Consider the following 9763-nt stretch of genomic DNA (forward strand, 5'->3'; position numbering starts at 1 on the left):
CTCCCTTTAGGCTGAAAATTATAGAGGAGTTGCATTCTTCACCTACAGTTAGATATTTTGGATTGTTTAAGACCTATGATCAAATCAATAAAAGTTTTCACTACTAGAAGGGATTGCAAAAATATGTGAAGGATTGTGGCATGAAGTTCATTCTATGCCAACAGAATATGGATAGCACTCATAAGACATGTGGTTTATTGCAACCATTGCCTATTTGTGAAGGAAAATCGATGCATATAACTATGGATTCTATTACTATCTTTCCTATAACTAAAAAGGGATGGAATAGCATATATGTGGTGGTGGATAGACTCACCAAGAAGCCCATTTTATTCCCACAAAAACACACTTCACTGCATCATAGGTGGCTAGTTAGTTTATGGAGCATGTCTTTAAATTACATCGATTATAGCAAGGATTGTGCATAATAGGAATATATAGTTCATGAGTAACTTTTGGCACATGATATTTAGTTCTATGGTTACTAAGTTGGTTCTTTATATAGTTTATCATTCGTAGATTGATGGCTAGATAGAAAGGGTAAATAAGTAGTTAGAGACCTATCTTCATCATTTTCGTCGTGATGTGTAATATGCATGAAATTCCTAATTACACTTGACTGAGTTTACTTATAACAACTCTACCTATACTAGTATCATCGTTTCACCTTTTAAGGCTTCATATGGCTACAAAATGCCCCTTTCAATAGTCATTTTCAATGAGAAGATAAACCCTCATGGAAAAGAGAAATTAAAAAGGATGCATACCCTTCTTCAATAGTGCAAGGTGAATCTTAAGAAAGCCCAAGAGTAGATGAAGATGTATACTAATGAGAAGAAGTTTCCTATGGAGTTCTAGGAAGGAGGGTTGGTTTTGCTAAAAGTACCCCAAGTCTCATTACTCTACATTGAAAGACGGTTCCAATAACAAACTTGCTCATAGGTTTTATGGACCCTATAAGATTTTGAAGTGTATAGGAGACTTAGTATATAGGCTAAAACTACCCTCTTCCACTTAGATTCATAATGTGTTTCATGTTAGTCAGCTCAAATCATTTTAACCTACAATTGCTTTATCAAGTACAGAGGCTAAGTATAGAGGTGTTGCTATGGTAGCATGTGAGATGGTATGGCTGCAAAAGTTATTAGGTGATTTGGATGGGCAGGGAGATGGTCCAGTTGTCATTCATTGTGACAACATGAGCAGCATACAGTTAGCTAGGAACCTGAGATTCCATGCTAAGACAAAACACATTGAGATGCACTACCACTTTGTGAGTGAGAAAGTACTTGCAAGAGAGATTGACGTGGTATATGTCAGCACATAGGATCAGATAGCTGACATTTTCACAAAGGCATTGGGTACAGAGAAGCTTCAAAAGTTCCGAAGCTTACTTCGGGTTGTAGAGATAGAGTTGAGCTTGAGGGGGAGTGTTGAGATGGCAACCTCAACACGTGCGGACATTGATGATGGATTGCCTTGCTAGATGGGTCCGCATGTCTACACTTAGCACGTTGGTGGTTATTATGATACTCACATGCCCACTAACTTATCACTTATTATATTTAGTTTGTTACACCTACCTACATCTGGCAAAGATATAGCACCAGTCGATTAGTGTAGTCTGTTATGCACTGTTTGACTTAGTAGGCCATTTTTCTTTATGTTGTATCTTATCTATACTTTGTTTACATTGTATAATGTGTGGAAAAATAAGAAGAAACCAGCAAGAAAATGTTTTGGCCTCCATCTCTCTTCTTATGTTCTTGATGAGCTTCCTCTTGTGCATACAGTGTGTGTTTGGCGCAGCAACTCAAGCAAGTCTTCCCACCATGCGATTCTTAACAAAGTTTGATACCTTTATGCATTCACACAGATATAGCCATAGTGTTATGGATCTGTGCTTATACATAAAGAAGCCTCATGATCGCAACCTTATGATTTTGGTACTCTATGTGGATGATGTGCTTATGGAACTAGGAGTGCTTGTGATGAGTTAGATGCCTTGAAAACTCAACTCAAGAAGAGATTTGAGATGAAGGATATGGGATATGCCTCACATATTCTTGGGATGCACATCACATGCGATTGTTTTAAGGGGCTCATTTATTAAGAGTATATCCAGAGCGATTTTATATGCAAGATGATAAGCATACTGACTATCTTGTACCTTCTCATGTGAAGGTTCATTAGCCCAATTGTCTATAGTTTGATGAGCAAAAGGCCAAGATGGCCAAGATCCCTTATGCATCCACCATGGGGGTAGTTTGATGTATGTCATGATACACAATAGCATTTGCAATGGGAGTTGTGGCATGCTATATGACTACACTTGGTAGATGGTATTGGGATATCATCAAGGTTATCATGAGGTACCTAAAGGGCACAACAACTATGTGCATATGTTATGGTGGCCAAGATACAAAAGTCATGGGGTATATTGACTCTAATTATGCAAGACATGCAGACAATAAGAAGTCCATCTCTGGTTATGTCTTCACCTTTGTTGGAGGTGTTGTTTCTTGGATGTCGAGGATGCAAAAATGCATGGTCCTCTCTACTATTGAGGCCAATTATGTTGCAGCCACCACTGAGGCTTCCAAGGAGGCTCTCTGGCCATCTAGTAGTAGACCTTGGTATTACTGATTTGGACCCTACATTGCAGTCGAATTCTATCAGTGCTATTCAATTAGCCAAGAATCCAATCTTCCATGCAAAGAAACATATTGAGGTGCGTTACCAGTTTATCAAAGAAGTCATTGAGGAAAGGTCTGCTGACCACCAACCTTTCCATGATCTCAATTGAACAAAATCCTATAGATTTGCTCATGAAAAGTCTCTTAGTGGAGCATTTTGTCTTTCTTAGAAAGTTGATGGGCATTGGATGAGATGATGTCTTTCATCATCCTATTGTACTTATGTACATTTATACTTTGACACTTTTTTCTTGTTCTCTCATTACTTGGGCCACATGTAACATGCCTGCTCCTCAAATTGTGGGACACGTCTTAGCAGTCCATCGAGAGATATATTTAGAAGATGCCACCCGACACTCCCAAGGAATGACACGGGGTTTGCCAACTAGGGTCTCTCGAGTCTACCTCGCAACGGAAATATCCGGCCGTTTCCACTAGGATCGACCTGAAGTCCAAGTTTCTCGAAGTCGGGTCTTCCTAACAGCCTTCTACTGTCGGTCTACAATTGCTCCACTTTGCGTAGATACAACTCGACCAAAGCAGACTCATACCGCACTTGGTTCAAAGAGAATGGGAAATGAGAGGGATGCATCGCTCGACCTCTCTGCCCGTAGGGCATAGTCCCATTCGAGTCCCCTAAAACGGTATGAATCAGGGTTCTAACCAACATTGTCTAAGGTCATCGTCCAAATTTTCCTAACATTTCTCGTTAACTTTTCATTTGAGGAAAGCTCTCAGCTAACCGAGACCACCCTTCCATAGGATAGACCCATTGGTCACATCCACCATGCTTCCCTCGGGGGTTGTTTTAGTTATCTAATTACCTACCACATTATGTTTGACACATAAAAGTAGCTTTTTTAATTAACGTGTTAATCACAAGTTCCTTTACGTAATTTAGGGCATAGACACGAAGACAAAATAACAAGATCAAACACTTCCTTAACTTATCTTTAGATTAATGTTTGTCTCCTACCCATATAGGAGAATTAAGTGTCCATTTCTGCCTCCGCAAAAATAATCCTTCCGTGTCCTGGAAATAAAAATCTGAAGGTTTATCCTACCAAAATTCTACCTTGTAACTAGTATCAAGGCCTCGAGATCCCATCTCGAGTCATGTAGAACACTTGTGTAGGATCTGGAGGCATTGGGATTTACGGCCAGAGCCCCCTGGCACCCAAGCGTCCTCCTACACCAAGTAATTTCCACGGAGAGACCTCTCGCGGCGGGTTCGGTCCACATTCCCGACGTGGATTCATAACCCCCTTGGTTAGGGTTTGGCGGTTCGCGGGGGTAGCTAGTGCCATCCTTCCTTAATTATCCCTTTAGGAAATCATCCACAGCTGAAGCAACCAGCCTAATAACATTTACTAGGGAAAACATCCCTTTTGTTCCCATGGCAATCAGTCATCATAGACCTGGCCATGAAATCATCAATCACACCCCACTTGGATTAACATCCAAAACCACATTAACAAACAGTTGAATGCACAACCTCTTGCTTCAAGGCATCACAATCCCATTGCATGCAAAACCAGAATTTAACTTGGATGTATCAAAACACTTGCTCAAGGAATTTACAACCTTTTCTGAGGTAGAAATCCTTCTAGATCCTTTAAATGATCTAAGTGGTCTTCCCCTTGATCCTGATTTGATCAAGGCTAACATTGCCCTATTGTTTCAAACATAGACAAGTTAGGTAGTTTGTACAACATTCCTGTTAAGGTGAAGTTCCTTTCCTGAATATCCTTAGCACTCTTCCTTAGGTCGATTGCAACCCGCAATATCCGATACCTTGGGAATTGGGGTTTTCCCTAAGTATGCCTTTGCTTGTAAGGAACACGAATCTACATAGTCGAATGCCAATTCAACTCGTGCTTTTCAAGTTATGGACTGGTGATCTGCCCTTTCCAACGACCTTAGCATCAACTAGGTCTTCATAGGAATTTTTCCCTAGATAGTTTACCTATCTAACTCCTAAATATTGTTGCACATTGAGTCCACTAGGGCATCCTTACCCTAGTATGTAAGTCTCCCCTTCCTGATTTTGATCCACATGTGTTGAGACATTAACAGTTCTACTTGATTAGGTCTGCTTATTTTCCCCTTGGGCGTTTCCTTGTGGTAACTTAGTCCTAACTCAAAGCATTGACTGGTCAACCAAGGCAACGGACAAGCCTTATTCACAACCCATCCAAGAGCCTTTTATCCTTCCAGTTCTTTAGTCATCTCTCTCTGACCAAGTAAAGTTAACACACTTGGCAACGCAAGAATTTTCACCTAGGCCTTCAGGATACAGTCTAGATGCATGCGTCCCTTCCGTCTCTCTTAGTGCGGTACTATGCAGAATTCTCCAATCAAATTTACCCATCATACGCATGGTGCGTTTAATATATTGGTACATCCTAAATGACCTTTAACTTTCTTCATACCTGGCAATGAATACTTATTCCTAATGCACCGGATCTCATGTGACTTGCGTATATGAAAGTCTAGGTTTCTATCCATCGATGCAATTCCATCATATGAACAAAAACTAACATTTTGTGTGTTTAATTTTTATGTAGATGCAAATCGTGATTTTTATTGGTTAATTTAAGCATTTCTCTATGCGATGGTCAATCATTTTATGTAAAAATTTATGAAAACCTTATCATTTCATGTGCATCAATCCATGCAGAATCCATTCTATTTGTCCGCTTGACTCCCATGCAATCATCCAGTATGCAACTCATGCACTTGACTTTTCATAATCATGCACTTTAAGTATGGAAGAAAAACCATGAACAATGAGCAATAAGAATAGTGGGAGGGTTAGAGGACACCTTTTTCGAGTGGGTGGTCAATGTCGTCTTGCTAGGTGTCAGGAGCCATCCACGGACTTCCGGTCTCATGCGTCCGCGTAACCCTAAGTGTCCTTGATTTCTTGATGGCTGCGAACGAGTCTTCGTGTTTGGCCTTCTAATTTCTCTTCAAGCTCTCTTCTTTCTCACCTTCTTCTTATTCTCCTCTCTCTCCCTCTTCTTCTCCTTCTCCTCTCTCTCTCTCTTCTTCTCCTTCTTCTTCTCCTTCTCTCTCTCCCTCTCCCTCTTCTTCTCCTTCATCTTCTTCTTCCCTCTCTCCTTCTTCTTCTCCTTCTTCTCCTTCTTCTTCTCCTCTCTCTCCCTCTTCTTCTCCTTCTTCTCCCTCTCTCTCCCTCTTCTTCTCCTTGTTCTTGTCCTCTCTCTCCCTCTTCTCCTTCTTCTTCTTCTCCTCTCTCTCCCTCTTCCTCTTCTTCTTCTCCTCCTCCTTCTCTCTCTCACTCTTTGATCACGGGGGGGGGGGGGGGGGGGGGGGGGGGGGGGGGGGACGTCACGACTAGGGGGGGCGCGCTATGTTCCCAGGATGAGGGGGGGCTACCACTGTTCAATGGAGGGGGCCACTGCCTGCTGCAGTCGTAGTCGGGGGGGCTTTATAGAGGGAGGAGGTGGTATGGGGGGGAGAGACGGCCGTCTAATGACCCCACTCCCCCACTTGGGGGGTTGCATGCCCCCCCTTATTTCTACTCTCTCTCTCTCTCTCTCCCTGCCATGCACACGGCAAGGGGAGAGAGAGGGAGAGTAAAAAAAAATTTGCCTTAAATTTAAAAAAAACTTTAAGGGGGGGTTCTTATGGGGGAAGGCACAGGGGGAAACTCCAGGGGGGATATTACACCACATTTGCCTTTAAGTGGGAGATTGTTGAAGACAAAGGTGCTTATGCCTAGCCACTTGTGTATTACTACACTGACAGTAATTGCACACTTATACATTGCAAGTGGTGGGTACCCATCACTAGCGCTTCATTCTCTATTCTTTCAATGATATTTGAATAAAGGGAAGGCCTGTTACATATTGTGACTATTGGAGTTCCCACATCTTTTGTGTGTCTCTCTCTCTTGCTTTTGCTCCTTCCACCATAGCTCTTGCTTCCACTTGCATGCTTCCACTCCAAGCTCACTCCCTTCATTATCCTACCATGTAGTTCCAATATATAATCCTATTACTAATGATGGTTCATGGCTACCTATTTGTATTTAATATCAAATTGTACTCTTTGAAATATTTTTGAAATTTTATTCTTTGAATGATTTGCAACCTACATTGTTTATGTGCCACTTTGAGAAATCTATTTAATTATTTTTTGTGATGAGCTTACTAATAACACACACACATCATGAGGATCTTGAGGTATCATCCTACATAGCCCAACTCAGCCATTTTATAACATTACAAACTCCCCTTTGATTGATGCAATAATCGATATTAACAATCCCTTCCTAAATGTATTGCAAAGAGCAATCCCTTCCAATTTTTCAAAAAAGACCATCTGTCTTATAATCCCCTTCTAGAGATATAGTCACTTTAGAATACTCAGGTAACTTGTGTACATGGATAGTAGCTACTCGTAATCCTTATTGACACAAATTTCAATATTACCTAAGCTGAGGATTCTACTTGAATATAATCATAATCTGCAATCTATGAGCAGGAAGTTTGACACCTAGGCTTGCTATCTATGCACTGATTTGTGCCCGTATGGTTATGTTTGGACTGCTACATGTACTAGCAGCTGTCTATGAAGGTTTGGGACATGTATGACATGTATATGACTCAGTTTTGGCTTTGAATAAGCTGCTAGTCATCACTGACAGTTTACAGTTTTTAGATTGCATGTATGAACCCTGGCAGTAAGGCTGCATGTTATAGACTTGAAGCAACTACATAGCATATGTATTGACAAATGTATCTACAGGTGGGACCACATGTTTGTGGATGTTTTTGAGCAGTAAAAGGGCTGAAATACCCTGGTTTTGACAATAAATTTGTTGCATAAAACTGTCAAAAATAGTCAAGAACTGTAGTGAGTCAAGGACACTTCTTGGCTTGCAAGTAGTCAGACAGAGCATACGACATGGCTAATGCAGAGAGGACTGAGAACATAACCCAGATAGTGGGGGAAAAGCTTGACAGTAACAATTATGCCTTATGGAAGTTCCGCATGGAGAACTTCTTAATAGGGAAAGGCTATTGGGAGTTGGTGATCGGAGCGAAAGCTGAACCTGAGCTCCCAGATCCACCTACGGCTGATCAAAGACGATTACGCCGAGCTTGGATAGAAAGAGCTCGTAGAGTTTTGCACTGGTTCTCTTTATGTATCTCAAATGCCATGGTAATGCAGATAATGAACTACAGCTCTCCTAAGAATGCATGGGACATTTTGGTCAAGTATTATGGCACAATCACAAGTGCTAGGAAGATACAGTTGAAGCAGAAGTTCAACAACATGGAGAGGAAGAGCAGATCTATACAGGATTATGCCACGGAGATTAAGACCATTGTGGATCAATTGGCATTTGTTGGTTCATAGGTTGAAGATGAAGACATGGTTGCTGTGACTTTGAATGGCTTGATGCATGCGTATAAGTCTTTTGACACTTTTGTGTCTGTGTGGGCTGAAATGCTTGATTTCAATGAGTTGGTTGCATTGCTTATCCATGAAGAGGTTAAGCTTGGCTTGGCTATAGGATCTAGCAGTTCTAAAAACAAGGATGCAGTTTTCTATTCCAATCAACGCGGCCGTGGAAACCATGGCAGATGCTATGGATCTGGCAGAGGAGGCCAGCAAAATGCATCCTATGGCAATAACAACTAGCATGTATCGAATGCAAGAGGTGGCGGAAGCTTTAGAGGTAGGGGGAGATCTAGCCCTAGAGGTAGAGGCTCCTGGCAACAACAGCGTCCATCTGACAATCTGAACAAGGATAAGGATTGTCATTACTGCGGGAAGTATGGGAATATTGCCAAGGACTGCTGGAAGAAGCAAGGCAATCAGAAAGGCAAACAACATGGACATTTTGCTACGTCTAGTTAGGCAGATGATACTTCAAGAGATAGATTGTTTGCCATGCAGTATGTAAAAGATAGAGTTGCTGAAAAATGCACTGATGATGCAGTTTGGTACATTGATTCAGGGTCATCGAACCACATGACTCCTCACGGTGATTGGTTCACTAATATGGTGGCTGAAAAACATGGCTATGTCTACAGGTGATGACATGAAGCATAGCATTGAGCTTAAAGGCAAAGTGCCTCTTGTGGTTCATGATGGCAGAAAGAAAAATTTGCATGATGTATTGTGTGTTCCTTCGATTATGAAGAGCATACTGTCTATTGGTCAGATGACGGAGCAAAACTTGTAGGTTAGATTCAACAAGCATGGTTGCTTTATTGAAGAGTTTGGCAATGGATGCAAGTTGATAGCTCGTGGCCACAGGAATGGTAGAATGTTTACTCTTGATGCTACCTTGTCAGAGCTGAATTCAGCTATGTTTGCCCATGGTTTGGGCACTATCAGAGATTTGGAAATTTGGCACAAGAGAGTGGGGCATGTGAATTTGCAAAGGCTACAAATTATGCAGAAAAAACAGCTTGTTACAGGTTTACCCAAGTTCCAATATTCAGATATTGGTCATGTATGCGATGCTTGCCAATTTGGTAAGCAATCAAGGTTGCCATTTGTCAGGCATGCAAGGCAAAGTACACGTCCATTGCAGATAGTGCACTCTAATGTTTGGGGGCCAGCCCATAATGCATCCATGGGAGGCTCGAAGTATTATGTGACATTCATTGATGATTACAGTCGCTATACTTGGGTTTACATTTTGAAGACAAAGGATGAGGTGTTTGTTGTTTTTCAGCAATTTAAAAGGCAAGTTGAAAAGGAATTTGACTGCTATATCTCTTGCTTGAGATCAGATAGCAGTGGGGAGTTTGACAGCTTTCTGGCTGAAAATGGCATACGTAGGCAGCTTACCTACAGCTACACTCCTTAGCAAAATGGGGTAGCTGAAAGAAAGAACAGGGTCTTGATGGAAGCTGCTCGTGCCATGATGAATGAGAAGAAGATGCTACTCTATTATTGGGCTGAGGCTGTTATGACAGCCATGTATATCTTGAATCGAACTCCCACTGCAAGTATTCATGAGATGACACCGTTTGAGAAGTTGTATGGCTATAAGCCGGATGTAAGTCACATGAAAGTCTTTG

The sequence above is a fragment of the Lygodium microphyllum genome, chromosome 7 (assembly GCF_053477565.2).
Source record: "Lygodium microphyllum isolate KBCC chromosome 7, Lygodium_microphyllum_v1.1.10, whole genome shotgun sequence".
In the NCBI taxonomy this organism is placed as follows: domain Eukaryota; kingdom Viridiplantae; phylum Streptophyta; class Polypodiopsida; order Schizaeales; family Lygodiaceae; genus Lygodium; species Lygodium microphyllum.